This window comes from Oncorhynchus clarkii, chromosome 24, assembly GCF_045791955.1.
Source record: "Oncorhynchus clarkii lewisi isolate Uvic-CL-2024 chromosome 24, UVic_Ocla_1.0, whole genome shotgun sequence".
Classification (NCBI taxonomy): domain Eukaryota; kingdom Metazoa; phylum Chordata; class Actinopteri; order Salmoniformes; family Salmonidae; genus Oncorhynchus; species Oncorhynchus clarkii.
The window spans coordinates 21,889,096-21,906,062 of record NC_092170.1 but is presented as its reverse complement, the minus strand read 5'-3'; the positions used below and the strand labels follow the sequence as shown (position 1 = coordinate 21,906,062).

The following is a 16,967-nucleotide window of genomic DNA, read 5'->3' as shown; positions in this document are numbered from 1 at the left end:
TGCTATCAGGGTGAATAAAAACAACCTTGCGTTTCTATGGATTCGTAGAATAAAACTAGTTATATCTAGGGGCAGTCAACATACCGACACAGTGAATCTTTCATGGGTTGAAATCATTACATTGCTGGTGAGTTTTTATTACTTATTTTGAGGGTCTTAAGTGACTGTAACATAATGATATATTGATTACCTAAGTGCATTTTATCATCTAATGCTCTGAATAGGCTATATAAAGCATTGAGCAGGACAGCAGTGTGACATTTTAATGAAACATGGTGCATTAATTACACCTTGATACTAATCCTGCTTCTGTCTCTGTGTTCCATTGTGGAGAAGCAGCATGTATGATATGACACAGTGCATGCTGTCCCCTGACTGGGCCTTGGGGACATGATATTACAAGTCCCATGAAGCAGGAGGCCTAGGTCACATCTCCTCCAGGGGCCAGTGGTGGAGTGATTAGTCTCCCAGTGAATAGGCTCTGTGACAAGGCCGTGGAACAGAGCTGACGGAGAACACAGTGACCCTGACATTCTCTCTGTGCTGTGTCCATGGGAGATGAGGATCCACTTAATGGCCGGCCCTGTGTCAGCCAGCCGCAGAGCCTCCAATCGATGATTGCTTCACTAGTTAATCTGATTGAGTGTGCGAGCGCCCAGTGGTCGATGGCAGGTTAGCTCTGCCTCTGCGAAGAGTCAGTGTCGGAATCAATGTTATTGTTCTTTGTAGAGTTCAACTTTTTTTGATCCCCTTCAAGTCCTCCATCATTATATTAAGGTAATCAATAAAAATGGGTTATTGATGCTATCTATTAAAGCAACAAGGCAGGTTGCATCTTTATTGTAGTTAGGCCCATCATATTGTTTCTCTTGGGCTAATTACTCACAGTCTCTATTACTCAGTCTGTGGCGTTCACTGTGTAGTCTGCCATGCATGCTGCTGTGTTGTGCTGTGCTGTGTTGTGCTGTGCTGTTTGTTTGGTACCTGTTATATCCCTAAATGTTACTCGCTGGTAGCTAGAGAGGTGAAGAATTTATTCATAAAGACATCGGCCTGTCTGCTAGGATTCAGGCAGCTGTCAGGCATCACTAATGTTTATGCTCACCCAAACCTGCAATTATTTGTTGGTTTGTCAGCTAATGATGCCTCTGGAATCAACCGTACTTATGTTTTCTCCGCCTGCAGGCTTACAATCAGAAAGCAAACCCAGAAAATAAACAAATGATAACTTTTGAAAATTGTGTGTTTAATGAGGTGAGATTTATAGACATAGCCGCGGGAAAGTAGGGGTTCTGAGGGTGCTGCTGCACCCACTGAAAAATCAGAATAAAACATGTTTTTTTCTTTACAAAAGTAGTGCACTGGGCCATTACTAGTCCTGTATTAGCGGACCATCATAGCCGTCTGTAGCACTGGCAAAAAAATGTATCTGGTCCCCCCCCTAGAGAAAATATTGACTGCAAAACATCTTCCCGGCAATGTTAATAGATACCTAATTACTCTTTTCTCCCAATGTGCAACATGTGCACAATGGTCTGAAGCGTTTCATTAATCCAACTGTTTGTATAACATTACAAGCTAATGCAATGAATGCAGACAATGATACAGGTTAATTATGGATTGTGTTTAAATGTATATGTTATTGGTTTTTTTTTACAGGAAAACTGGAAAATCATTTAATGTTGAACTTCGCCCTCTTTAATGTGAGGCCAGATCAAATCCCACATTAATTTTGGAGTCTAGTCCAATTCATAGTTATTGCACTGGAACACTACAGTATCTTGATTATTGGATTTTGATACGTAATTATAAACATTGTGTCTATCATGGGGATGGTTTGGGCTTGCTCACAGACCTGCAATAACCTATGCATCTGCCAAGCTGCCAAAGAGTATGGATCTCCAACTTTGCAATGTTGTCTTGCCTTGAACAAGTCTGGGACTGTGGACCCTTTTGCTGATTCATTTTTACTCAGTCTCCAAAGACAGCGGACTTTCCAAAAATGTAGTGAAAGATGTTTACAACCAATAATAGTTTATTACTTTAATACTACTTTACTTACTACACTTTAGGTATTAAGGTATTAATTACTTCATCATCAGTTTTATATGCTTATTATTCACTGTAGCCGCAGTGCTTTATAACAATTGAAAGTATTGGAAAACCTTAGCCTGCTAATCCTCTGACCCAGCAGTGTTTGACTTTAGAGGTAAAGATGTTGTAATAGTCCTCTTTCTGTTCACCAGCATTTGCTACAGATCCAAATTCAAACAAAACAGAAATCTTTGTGAGAAAGAAAGCAGGTTGATATTCTATTAGCCATTTAATCTTTAAAGCAAAAGCTGGAGATATATAGCAGAAAAAGCTAGATAAAACCTGATAGATTTGAGTGAAAAGGGCATGTCAAGACTATCAAAGAGATGACACAGAAATTCAACATTAAAGACACTATTTTTCAACCACAAACGAAGCAGCTGGATCTACGGATACCATTTTTGGGCTAGGGGTTGAAAGAGCTGTCATTACATCAAAAAGTATTTTCTCTGGAGTAGTTTTTGAACCACTTTGTTTTGGCCTGTACTTTCCCATATTTCCAGGTTTTAAATAAATTATATTAATCCCTTTCAAATTCCAAAGTACTGGATTCTGAAGAAAGGGAATCGATACATACAATGTTAGGTAAGGTTAGCTAACCTATTATCTTTTGCCTCAAAGCAAGAAATTACAGTTTTTTTTATTGCTTTGGTGCAATTTTCACAAGTATGTGGTAACATTTTCACCACTCATAGTACAAAACTCAAAACAGATAATCAAAAAGGCAGATGTTTCAAAACTCTAAGCACATTTTCAATTGACTAAGCACAACACACAAAATCATACAGTCACTTCTTCACCAAACTTAATCAGTGTTTCATCTAGAAATATACAGTTGAAGTTGGAAGTTTACATACACTTAGTTTGGAGTCATTAAAACTTGTTTTTCAACCACTCCACAAATTTCTTGTAAACAAACTATAGTTTTGGCAAGTCCGTTAGCACATCTTTGTGCATGACACAAGTAATTTTTCCAACAATTGTTTACAGACAGATTATTTTACTTATAATTCACTGTACCACAATTCCAGTGGGTCAGAAGTTTACATACACTAAGTTGACTGTGCCTTTAAACAGCTTGGAAAATTCCAGAAAATGATGTCATGGCTTTAGAAGCTTCTGATAGGCTAATTGACATAATTTGAGTCAATTCGAGGTGTACCTGTGGATGTATTTCAAGGCCTACCTTCAAACTCAGTGCCTGACATCATGGGAAAATCTAAAGAAATCAGCCAAGACCTATAAAAAAATTATAGACCTCCACAAGTCTGGTTCATCTTTGGGAGCAATTTTCAAATGCCTGAAGGTACCTGAAGGTAAATGAAGGTAAATTGAATACGTTGTACTAACGTCGTTGTATAGTAGACAGGATACTCTGTCTGTTCCTTCTTAACCCTCGTTTGCAGCAGCTGTTGCTAACTCAACGGCTAGGAGGTATCACTTCTGTAGTGAAGAGTTCAAAGTTCATACCATTCGCAACCAAAGTTCACTCTGATGTTGGCTTCGTTCTGTAGTTATTATCTGAACCATTCTGACATAGGACCGTCGTCTTCACGTCCTCGGAACAGGTTATATTGTCGTCAAGGCTTTATGGGAAGGGAGAGGGCGTGTTTGAAAAGTTTTATAGCCCATGTCCCTTCACAGGGGCGGGCCACTGATTGAGCAGAACCCTATCTTATGAAAACCCAAATCTCACATTTTAGAAGCTAAAATCACATTTCATCCTATCACGAATAATTTCATATTCAAACATTTAAATTGAACAACAATTCCATGTGAATCCGATAACTCTGATGTGTAGACTTTACACCGTAGAGTTTGTCATCTTATCATTGATGAGAATGTCTCAGATGACAACCGAACTGGCATCATATTCATTAAGTACCACCGCATATGTTCAATTGGTCGGATTACCAGAATATAGTTCATTTTCCCCCACCTTCTGATGTTCCCAGAATCTGTTAACCAAGGGTTTTGCAAATGTAACATCAGTAGGGTAGAGAGAGGAAAAAGGGGGGAAGAGGTATTTATGACTGTCATAAACCTACCCCTAGGCCAACGTCATGACATTGCTAAGGACAACAAAGTCAAGGTATTGGACCTCAATCCTATTAAACATTTGTGGGCAGAACTGAAAGCGTGTGAGCTAGGAGGCCTACAAACCCGACTCAATTACACCAGCTCTGCCATGAGGAATGGGCCACAATTCACCCAACTTATTGTGGGAAGCTTGTGGAAGGCTACCCAAAATGTTTGATCCAATTTAAAGGCAATGCTACCAAATACTAATACCATTCTCTCTACTACTATTCTGACATTTCATATTCTTAAAATAAAGTGGTGATCCTAACTGACCTAAGACAGTGTCAAGATCTTCAAAATGAGCGGACAAAGGCGCAGCGTGCATTGAGTTCCACATCTTTTTAATACAAAGTGAAACTGGAAACAAAAATACAAAACTTACAAAGAACGTGAAGTAGTAGTGCCCAAACACACTAACAAACAATATCCCACAAACACAGGTGGGAAAAATGGCTACCTAATTTGATCCCCAATTAGATGCAACGATTACCAGCTGGATCTGATTGGGAACCATACCAGGCCAACATAGATATAAATACACTAGATCACCCACCCTAGTCACACCTCGACCTTACCAAAATAGAGAATAAAAAGGCTGGGAACCATACAAAACACCAACATAGAAATATTGAACTATAACACCCCCTAGTCATGCCCTGACCTACTACACCATAGAGAACCAAGGGCTCTCTATGGTCAGGTCAGGACTCCGGTCGCAAAACCTGAAACCAAATGGGGAGGGTAGGGGGGGGTGACTAGTGTCGGTGGCGGCTCCGGTGCAGGTTGTAGCCCCCGTCCAGACCACTGATCCGGCCATGGCACCGGGCTGAACGCCGTGCCTGGACTGGGCTTTGGCGCAAAGGAGGACACTGGCCCTAGAGCTGGACGGGACGCCATACCTGGACTGGGCACCTGCACAGAAGAAGGCTCCGGCCATGGAGCAGGACTGGACACCGTGCCTGGACTGGGCACCGGCACAGAAGAAGGCTCCGGCCATGGAGCGGGACTGGACGCCGTGCGGGGAGCTGGCACAGGACGTGCCGGATTAGGGAGACGCACTGGAGGCCTGGTGCGTGGAGCGGGCGCAGGTGGCACCGGACTGGTGACACGCACTTCAGGAAGGGAGCGGGGAGCTGGCACAGGACTCACCAGACTGATGACCCTCTCTCCAGCCCGCCTGCGCTGCAGCCTACTCCTTGCTAACTCTTCTCACCGGGATCCTTCCTCACATTGTTCCATCGACACCCAGAGGGGCTCTGGCACTCTCCTCGGCTCGACCGGCCACCCCTCGTGCCCCACCCCCAAAAAATTATTGGGGTTTCTGTGGCCGCGAACCCTGGCGTCGTCGCTGTCCTTCCATGCTCCTTGGCGACTCCCGCCAAGGAAGGGTCTCGTGTCCTCCCATGATTTCCTGCTTGGTCCTTGCATGGTGGGATATTCTGTCACGATCTTCAAAATGAGCGGACCAAGGCGCAGCGTGCAATGAGTTCCACATCTTTTCAATACATCTTTTCAATGAAACTGGGAACATAACAACAAAACTTACAAAGACCGTGACGTAGTAGTGCCCAAACACACTAACACAAACAATATCCCACAAACACAGGTGGGGAAAAATGGCTACCTAAATATGATCCCCAATTAGAGGCAACGATTACCAGCTGCCTCTAATTGGGAACCATACAAACACCAATATAGAAATTTTGAACTAGTACACCCCCTAGTCATGCCCTGACCTACTACACCATAGAGAACCAAGGGCTCTCTATGATCAGGGCGTGACAGAAAGGGAATTTTTACTAGGATTAAATGTCAGGAATTGTGAAACTGAGTTTAAATGTATTTGGCTAATGAAATGCTCACTTAACTTTTGATATGATTCTCTTATCAATGGTTAAAATAAATGTTACTATTACTTAATCCGACTGTTCTTAATTGTTCATCAATTAACTGTTTGGTAAACCTATAGATTTTAAACTGGCTTGTCTACTACAGATTTTGAGAACTAATAATAATAATAATGATGAAATAATAATAATTAATAATAATGAACTAATAATTAAAATGTATGTTTGTAAAGTATAAACATATAAAGTATGATATATACTGCAATGTACTATTATAATGATGACTATTCTGATTTTACTTCAAAGTAAGATATTGTCAAAATCAGAGATGTACTGTATGTAACAGCCTTATTCTAAAATGGATTAAATGAAAAATTTTCCTCATCAATCTACACACAATACCCCATAATGACAAAGTGAAAACAGGTTTGACATTTTTTTTAATAAAAAATAATAAACAGAAATACCTTGTTTATATCCAGTACCTGTCAAAAGTTTGGACACATCTACTCATTCCAGGGTTTTTCTTTATTTGTACTATTTTCTACATTGTACAATAATAGTGAAGACATCAAAACTATGAAATAACACATATGGAATCATGCAGTAACCAAACATGTCTTAAAAGACTCTAAATATATTTTATATTTGAGATTCTTCAAAGTAGCCACCCTTTACCTTGACAGCTTTGCACACTCTTGGCATTCTCTCAACCAGCTTCATGAGGTAGTCACCTGAAATGTATTTCAATTAACAGGTGTGCCTTCTTAAAAGTTAATTTGTGGAATTTCTTTCCTTTTTAATTAATGCATTTGAGCCAATCAGTTGTGTTGTGACAAGGTATAGTAAGGGTGGTATACAGAAGATAGCCCTATTTGATAAATGACCAAGTCCATATTATATAAAGAGCAGCTCAAATAAGCAAAGACAAATGACAGTCCATCATTAATTCAAGATAAGAAGGTCAGTCATTCCAGAAAACTTCAAGAATTTTGAAAGTTTCTTCAAGTGCAGTCTCAAAAACCTTCAAGCGCTATGATGAAACTGGCTATCATGAGGAACCCCACAGGAATGGAAGACCCAGAGTTGCCTCTGCTGCAGAGAATAAGTTCATTAGAGTTAACTGTGCCCAAATAAATGCTTCACGGAGTTCAAGTAACAGACACATCTCAACATCAACTGTTCAGAGGAAACTGTGTGAATCAGAAATTCATGGTCGAATTTCTGCAAAGAAACCATTACCAACCACTATTGGACACCAATAAGAAGAAGATACTTGCTTTGGCCAAGAAACACAAGCAATGGACATTAGACCGGTGGAAATCTGTCCTTTGGTCTGATGAGTCCAAATTTGAGATTTTGGGTTCCAACCACGCTGTCTTTGTGAGACGCAGAGTAGGTGAACGGAGGATCTTCGCATGTGTGGTTCCCACCGTGAAGCATGGAGGAGGAGGTGTGATGTTGTAGTGTTGCTTTGCTGGTGACACTGTTAGAGATTTATTTAGAATTCAAAGCATACTTAACCAGTATGGCTACTACAGCATTCTGCAGCGATATGCCCTCCCATCTGGTCTGTGCTTAGTGGGACTATCATTTGTTTTTCAACTGGACAATGACCCAACACATCTCCAGGTTGTGTATGGGCTATTTGACCAAGAAGGAGAGTGATGGAGTGCTGCATCAGATGACCTAGCCTCCACAATCACCCAACCTCAGCCCAATTGAGATGGTTTGTGATGAGTTTGACCGCAGAGTGAAGGAAAAGCAGCCAACAAGTGCTCAGCTTGTAGGTCGTCATTGTAAATAAGAATTTGTTCTTAACTGACTTTCCTAGTTAAATAATGGTAAAATAAAATATAAATAAAAAAGCATATATGGGAACTCCTTCAAGACTGTTGGAAAAGCATTCCTGGTGAAACTGGTTGAGAGAATTCCATGAGTGTGCAAAGCTGTCATCAAGGCAGGTACCCTAGTGGTTAGAGTTTTGGGCCAGTAACCAAAAGGTTGCTAGATCGAATCCCCCTGCTGACAAGGTACAAATCTGTCATTCTGCTCCTGAACAGGGCAGTTAACCCACTGTTTCTAGGCCTTTACTGTAAATAAGAATTTGTTCTTAACTGACTTGCCTGGTTAAATATAGAGGCGAAGGGTGGCAACTTTGAAGAATATAAAATATATAAAACACTTTTTTGGTTACTACATGATTCCATATGTGTTATTTCATAGTTGTGATGTCTTCACTATTATTCTACAATGTAGAAAATGGTAAAAATGAAGAAAAACCCTTGAATGAGTAAGTGTGTCCAAAATTTTGACTGGTACTGTACATGTACAAATTACCTCGCACATTGACTCGGTACCGCTACCCCCTGTAAATAGCCTCGTTATTGTTGTTTTATTGTGTTACTTAAAAAAACAGTTTTTACTTTAGTTTATTTAGTAAATATTGTCTTAACTCTATTTTCTTAAAAATGCATTGTTGGTTAAGTTCTTGTAAGTAAGCATTTCACCTGTTGTATTCGTCACGAGACAAATAAAATTTGATTTGATTGATTGTTCAAATAACTAAATCTTTTTTGGCAATTAAATCAATGTTCTCATGGTATTTCACAGTAAACTTAGATTTTGTATCAATGGTTGTGCATTGAAAGATGTCTTCAAGCAAAATTAATTTTAAACGTTTAAATATGAGACATTGCAAGTGTTACCAGTTTGGATTTTTGTACTGAGTTTTTAAAATTCACCACATACTTATGAAAATAGCACCAAAACGATAAAAACAACTGTATTTATACGATTGAGTTGATTAACATTCTTGCCGTAGAAGTGATCCTTCCCTTGATAACTGAGGTGTACTATGGTACCTGGATGGTATGGGCAAGAAAAGGAACGTGAAAGGCAATTTACATTCAACATTTTAGCTTATTAAGCATTTTAGCTCTCATGGCTCTAGCCCTCATGGAACTACTGAAGTTATGTAATGGTTTAGGTAACCGCAATTCCAAAGTTGCAAAGCCAAAACAAAAAAGACAGGCAAAAGTAATTTGTTACTGTCATGACAAGAGTGGTGACAAGAACCTGTGTAGAGCATGTTGTCCAGTGCCAGAGGGATGACTGTACAGAACCCCTGTCCTCCAACCCCCTCTCTTAATTTACAGCCAGGTAACACCTGATCCAGTTCAACTTTCTGTCAATGGCTCAATCATCATACATAACTGATTAATAGATTGGTTCAACAGAGGTAGTTCACTCTAAAGTTGGCCTAGGGGGCAAAGCAGAACAGCCGAGAAGGTAAGTCCCGTGACGTTTGAATCTGGGGGATTTGGGGGGAGGTGTCAATGTAAATAGTCCGGGTGGCTATTTGATGAATTGTTCAGCAGTCTTATGGCTTGGGGGTAGAAGCTGTTAATGAGCCTTTTGGTCCTAGACTTGGAGCTCCAGTACAGTTTTGATTATTATTATAATATTTTTTTTAACCTATATTTAACTAGGCAAGTCAGTTAAGAACAAATTCGTATTTACAATGACAGCCTACCGTCTTGGATGGCAGAAAGCTTTGTCCCACTACCCCGTATGCACTACCCTCTGGAGCGCCTTATGGTCAGATGCCGAGCAGTTGCCATACCAGACGGTGATGCAACCGCTGTAAAACTTTTTGAGGATCTGGGGACCCATGCAAAATCTTTTCAATCTCCTGAGGGGGAAAGGTGTTGTTGTACCCCCCTCATGACTGTCTTGGTGTGTTTACTTTGAAGCTCATTGCTTGAGTTATTTTAGAAAACCTGGGAATTTATTAGAGTGCAGTGCCTCCTAGCTCAAACACATTTTGAGATCCTGAGACACATATGTTGGCAACCCCCCTTATTTGGGAGATCAAGATGGAATTAATCTTGTTAAGTGCTTGCTGCAGATTTTAATTACCTTTGGTAGAAAAGGTTTCAGTGCAGGAACACATGGGGGGGGGGTCTAAGTAATTCAGCACTTGACTGAGCAAGCCCCCGTGTCCCTGCTCTGGTGCCTTCTCACTCCTCACAACCTCAACTGCCTCCCCCAATGGCCTATTTGAAAAAATGTAACTTTGGGCCTAATTGTTATCCTTTGTTGCATTTATTTCATATGGAGATTATCTAATTGTGCCATTCAATTGTGCCATTCTAATCTGTTCTAGTGAAACACAATCTTTATGAAATGGATTACCTGTTTCAAGAGGAGATGATTTGTCACTGAGAAAGTAGCAGCTAACAGTAAAGCCCATCTTGGCAATATTTTTCTCCCTATAGCAATGCCTTTGATAAGCCTTTGGATGGTACGGTGGATTTGAAGCAGGATATGTAAATGTTTGATGACTAGGTCTATTGTAAGAATCCAGACAGTATAAGACATCTGAAAATAATCAATTAATTTCTATGTAGCCTGTAGTCACATAAATTATTGTCTGCAAGTATTCTACATGGGGGGTACACGATTTCTGTTATTTTATGTTCTTATTCAACTGTTGTTTTGTGCAATTTTGTTTCATCTCACACCGGGTACTTTCATTCATAGGGAAATATGTTCTGATATTAAAATAGCTGACAAAGAAGTGGAATCCAATATTTTCTCCCGATTATGGTTGAGGATTGTTTGCTGCATGAAAACAACCTGTGATGTTTTTCTCAAAAGGAACCAAATCAATTTGAGCCCTCTTTAATTCTTTGACTCTGGTCTTGGTAAATGTGTTGGTACTTGTACCAATGGGGATCTGATTCCTACTCTATACAACACCAAAGTATCATGACACAAGGCAAGACCCAGATGCAGACAAAGGAGGCAGATGGTCAGGCAGGCGGGTACAGAGTCCAGAAACAGGCAAGGGTCAAAACCAGGAGGACTAGAAAAAGGAGAATAGCAAAAAACAGGAGAACGGGAAAAACGCTGGTTGACTTGGAAAACATACAAGACGAACTGGCACGGAGAGAGACAGGAAAAACTAGGATAAATACACTTATAAAATAAGCGACACTTGGAGGGGGTGGAGACAATCACAGGGACAGGTGAAGCAGATCAGGGTGTGACACAAAGAGGCCCATGGCCAGCCTCATGGTAAAATGCACAAACTGATGCATTTTGTGCCTGCCACCCAATACTTTACATCAATGTATTCACAAATCAAGTCTTCTCTTGAGTTGGGCTCAGGGATGGAACAATTGTTGAACATCTGAGCTTGTGACTGTTTGTGGGGAACGGTGGGGATTGTGTGTGTGTGTGGTTAATGTAACTCATATCTGTTGCTATTGGGTAATGATGTGTTATAATAAATATCTGAGATTCGAACTATTCGCCTCCTGTGTCCTGTGTCTGCATTTTGGTCTTATCCTGAGCCATGATACTAGATTTACTATGAATAACTTTAACCTATTGTATAAGAGATTCTCCAAAATTAAAATATTCCAGGCATTTATATATAAATTCCAGTCATACTTTATCTGAATCCTGCCTTAGGAAGGCCACCAAAAATTCGGAGATTTCCATACCCAACTACAACATTTTCCATCAAGATAGAACTGCCAAAGGGGGAGGAGTTGCATTCTACTCCAGAGAGAGCCTGCAAAGTTCTGTCATACTTTCCAGGTCTATGTCCAAACAGTTTGAGCTTCTAATTTAAAAATGATTCTCTCCAGAAATAAGTCTCTCACTGTTGCCGCCTGTTATAGGCCGCCTGTTATAGGCCGCCTGTTATAGACCCCCCTCAGCTCCCAGCTGTGCCCTGTGTGAATGTGAATTGATTGCCCCCCATCTATCTTCAGAGTTAATTCTGTTAGGTGACCTAAATTGGGATATGCTTAACACCCCGTCCTACAATCTAAGCAAGATGCCCTCAATCTCACACAAATGATCAAGGAACCCACCAGGTACAACCCTAAATCTGTAATCAAGGGCACCCTCATAGATATTATCCTGACCAATTTGCCCTCCAAATACACCTCTGCTGTTTTCAATCATGAACTCAGCGATCACTGCCTTATTGCCTGCATCCGCTATGGGTCCGCAGTCAAACAACCACCCCTCATCACTGTCAAATGCTCCCTAAAACACTTCTGCGAGCATGCCTTTGTAATCGACCTGGCCCGGGTATCCTGGAAGGATATTGACCTCATCCCGTCAGTCGAGGATGCCTTAAATAAGCATGTCCCTTTCCATAAATGTAAAACTAAGAACAGATATAGCCCTTGGTTCACTCCAGACCTGACTGCCCTTAACCAGCACAAAAACTTCCTGTGGCAACTGGGATAAAATGTTATCAGGATAAAATTGTAGACCTGCACAAGGCTGGGATGGCTACTGGACAATAGGCAAGCAGCTTGGTGAGAAGGCAACAACTGTTGGCGCAATTATTAGAAAATGGAAGAAGTTCAAGATGACGGTCAATCACCCTCGGTCTGGGGCTCCATGCAAGATCTCACTTCGTGGGGCATCAATGATCATGAAGAAGGTGAGGGATCAGCCCAGATCTACACAGCAGGACCTGGTCAATGACCTGAAGAGAGCTGGGACCACAGTCTCAAAGAAAACCAATAGCAACGCACTACGCCGTCATGGATTAAAATCCTGCAGCGCACGCAAGGTCCCCTTGCTCAAGCCAGCGCATGTCCAGGCCCGTCTGAAGTTTGACAATGACCATCTGGATGATCCAGAGGAGGAATGGGAAAAGGTCATGTGGTCTGAGGAGACAAAAATAGAGCATTTTGGTCTAAACTCCACTCGCCGTGTTTGGAGGAGTACAACCCCAAGAACACCATCCCAACCGTGAAGCATAAAGTTGGAAACATCATTCTTTGGGGATGCTTTTCTGCAAAGGGGACAGGACGACTGCACCGTATTGAGGGGAGGATGGATGGGGCCATGTATCGCGAGATCTTGGCCAACAACCTCCTTCCCTCAGTAAGAGCATTGAAGATGGATCGTGGCTGGTTCTTCCAGCATGACAACGACCCAAAACACACAGCCAGGGCAACTAAGGAGTGGTTCCGTAAGAAGCATCTCAAGGTCCTGGAGTGGCCTAGCCAGTCTCCAGACCTGAACCCAATAGAAAATCTTTGGAGGGAGCTGAAAGTCCGTCTTGCCCAGCGACAGCCCCGAAACCTGAAGGATTGGGAGAAGGTCTGTATGGAGGAGTGGGCCAAAATCCCTGCTGCAGTGTGTGCAAACCTGGTCAAGAACTACAGGAAACGTATGATCTCTGTAATTGCAAACAAAGGTTTCTGTACTTAATATTAAGTTCTGCTTTTCTGAAGTATCAAATACTTATGTCATGCAATAAAATGCATATTAATTACTTAAAAATCATACAATGTGATTTTCTGGATTTTTGTCTCTCACAGTTGAAGTGTACCTATGATAAAAAATTACAGACCTCTACAATCTTTGTGAGTAGGAAAACATGCAAAATCGGCAGTGTATCAAATACTTGTTCTCCCTACTGTATGTACATACACATACCTATATAGACATACATACTTTTTTAAAGAATATACCTTTATTATTATTCCCCGCAAACCCTACCACCGATCCCCCAATTGGAGTAAACTAATAAACACTTTGGCTTTTACCTTCAATTTCTACATCTTATACACATTTTACAGACAGTCTATTTTACAATAGTTATTTTTTGTTTGTTTTTACTCCTTCCTCTATTTCTGATGTCCATCCAGTTTGATTTCTATTTGTAACTGTGCTATTTCACAAAAGTTCTGAACCTATATACATTTTACAGACCACGTATGTTTTACATGTTTTATCTTGCTATTAGTCCCACCCTTCAGCTCCATTCAACCTCTCCCATCTATCTCTCAGCATCATTCATTTTGGATTTCTATTTGCCATTTATTTTTCAACTGTGTTGTGATGCTTCACAAACAAATTGAACCTTTCTATTCTCATAGCTTCTATGGATTGTAAATTAAAAATAAACATTTTTGCTAAAATAATTATTATATTGTTGATTGATTGACTATGGCTTTTCAAATCACCCAGTATTGCTATCTGCAGCGTTAGTTCGAGGCAAATGTTGCAATTCTTCAGCCATTCCTGGACCTGTGACCAAAAACGAGCTACATATGGACAATACCAAAATAAAGGATCTAATGACTCTGCTTCACAGCAGAATCTGCAGAGCTAGGAAGATTGTATCCCCCATATATATAACATTCTATTAGATGCAAGAATTTTGTATAGTAATTTAAATTGAAAAATGTGAAGTTTTGAATCTGCCGTTGTTTTGTGTATCAATTCATAAACCATGTGCCATGGAATGGGTACATCGAAAATCTCTTCCCAACTATTTTGCAGTTTATATGGCACAGCTGTCAGTTTTTTGGTCCTTAAATTAAATTGGTATATGTTTTTATTTATCACACTTTTCTTTAACCATTTATGTTCTTTAATACAGGGACGACGTACAAGTTCCTTACTTTTTCCCCTTCTACTTGCCTCTTCCATTTTTGTGGTAATGCTGCAATTAATTGGTTGTAATTTTGGGTAGAGCAGACATCTCTGTATGTCTGTGTTAGCTGCAGGTGTGACATACTGTAACTCCATCAGTCCTATTTATGATAACATTCACAAAAATGTTTTTTCTCTTTTTTTTCCCGAAAAATACAGTTTTTTAAAAATCAATTAGTATATTTGATTTTAACCACAATATTTGTTGTATTATTTGTTCTGTCTTTTCAGCTACTTGCCCAAGCCTCGCCAGCTTTTCCCTCACCCAAATCCAGACAGCAGATGTTCTGAAAGAGCTGCAAAACCTGGACCAGTACAAATCAGCTGGGCTAGACAATCTGGACCCTCTCTTTCTAAAATTATCCGCTGCCAATGTTGCAACTCCTATTACCAGTCTGTTCAACCTCTCTTTCATATCGTCCGAGATCCCTACAGATTGGAAAGCTGCCGCAGTCATCCCCCTCTTCAAAGGGGGGGACACTCTAGACCCAAACAGTTATAGATATATATCCATCCTGCCATGCCTTTCTAAAGTCTTCGAAAGCCAAGTTAATAAACAGATCACTGACCATTTTGAATCCCACCGTACCTTTTCCACTGTGCAATCCGGTTTCTGAGCTGGTCATGGGTACACCTCAGCCACGCTCAAGGTACTAAACGATATCATAACCGCCATCGATAAAAGACAGTACTGTGCAGCTGTCTTCATTGACCTGGCCAAGGCTTTCAACTCTGTCAATCATCGCATTCTTATCGGCAGACTCAACAGCCATGGTTTCTCAAATGACTGCCTCGCCTGGTTCAACAACTACTTCTCAGACAGAGATCAGTGTGTCAAATCGCAGGGCCTATTGTCTGGACCTCTGGCAGTCTCTATGGGGGTACCACACAGTTCAACTTTCGGGCCGACTATTTTATCTGTATATATCAACGATGTCCCTCTTGCTGTGGGTGATACCCTGATCCACCTCTACGCAGACAACACCGTTCTGTGTACATCTGGCCCTTCTTTGGACACTGTGTTAACTAATCTCCAAACGAGCTTCAATGCCATACAACTCTCCTTCCGTGGCCTCCAACTGCTCTTAAATGCTAGTAAAACTAAATGCATGCTTTTTACTCTGGACGGTTCGGACTTAGAATATGTGGACAACTACAAATACCTAGGTGCCTGGCTAGACTGTAAACTCTCCTTCCAGACTCATATTAAACATCTCCATTCCAAAATTAAATCTAGAATTTGCTTCACTCATGCCGCCAAACATATCCTCGTAAAACTGACTATCCTACCGATCCTCGATTTCGGCAATGTCATTTACAACATAGCTTCCAATACTCTACTCAGCAAACTGGATGCAGTCTATCACAGTGCCATCCGTTTTGTCACCAAAGCACCATGTACCACCCAACACTGTGATCTGTATGCTCTTGTCGGCTGGCCCTCGTTACATATTTGTCGCCAGACCCACTGGCTCCAGGTCATCTATAAGTCTATGCTAGGTAAAGCTCCGCCTTATCTCAGCTCACTGGTCACGATAACAACACCCACCCGTAGCACTCCAGCTCTCACTGGTCATCACCAAAGCCAACACCTCTTTTGGCTGCCTTTCCTTCCTGCCAATGACTGGAACGAATTGCATAAATCGCTGAAGCTGGAGACTTATATTTCCCTCACTAACTTTAAACATCAGCTATCAGAGCAGCTAACCGATCGCTGCAGCTGTACATAGCCCATCTGTAAATAGCCCATCCAATCTACCTACCTCATCCCCATATTGTTTTTATTTATTTTTCTGCTCTTTTGCACACCAGTATTCCTACTTGCACATCATCATTTGCTCATCTATCACTCCAGTGTTAATTTGCTAAATTGTAATTACTTCGCTACTATGGCCTATTTATTGCCTTACCTCCTCACGCCATTTGCACACACTGTATATAGACTTTATTTTTTTCTATTGTGTTATACGCTTGTTTGGTCCATGTGTAACTCTGTGTTGTTGTTTATGTTGCACTGCTTTGCTTTATTATGGCCAGGTCGCAGTTGTAAATGAGAACTTGTTCTCAACTAGCCTGCCTGGTTAAATAAAGGTGAATTAAAAATAATAATAATTAAATAATTATTTTCAAAGTCAGCTATAAATACCAGGCCTTTTTCCCCCAGGTTTTCATAGTGTTCTGTTGTTTCCAGTACTTGTCTTATAATATCTCCAATGTATCATCCATGTAAATAACCTGTCTGATCAGGATGAATAATGTGCTCTCTCTCCGGCGCTCTAGGTCGCCCGGTCCGCTCCTGATCCCCGGGATCGTAATATTGGTTGGCGTCCTGCGGCTGGGGCCGTGCATCAGGGACGGGGTACTGTCATGTGTGCTCCCTCCCCAGCCTCTAGGTCAACAGGCTGCTGATTATTGCGCACACCTGTCACCCGCATCAGCGCCTAATGACACTCACCTGGACTC

General features: G+C 41.0%; 1 pseudogene; it reads right to left on the bottom strand.

Moving 5' to 3' along the window:
* Window positions 1–4,840: 4,840 nt before the first annotated feature.
* Window positions 4,841–16,967, bottom strand: part of LOC139382603 (zona pellucida-like domain-containing protein 1) — a 52,086-nt pseudogene continuing 39,959 nt past the window's right edge.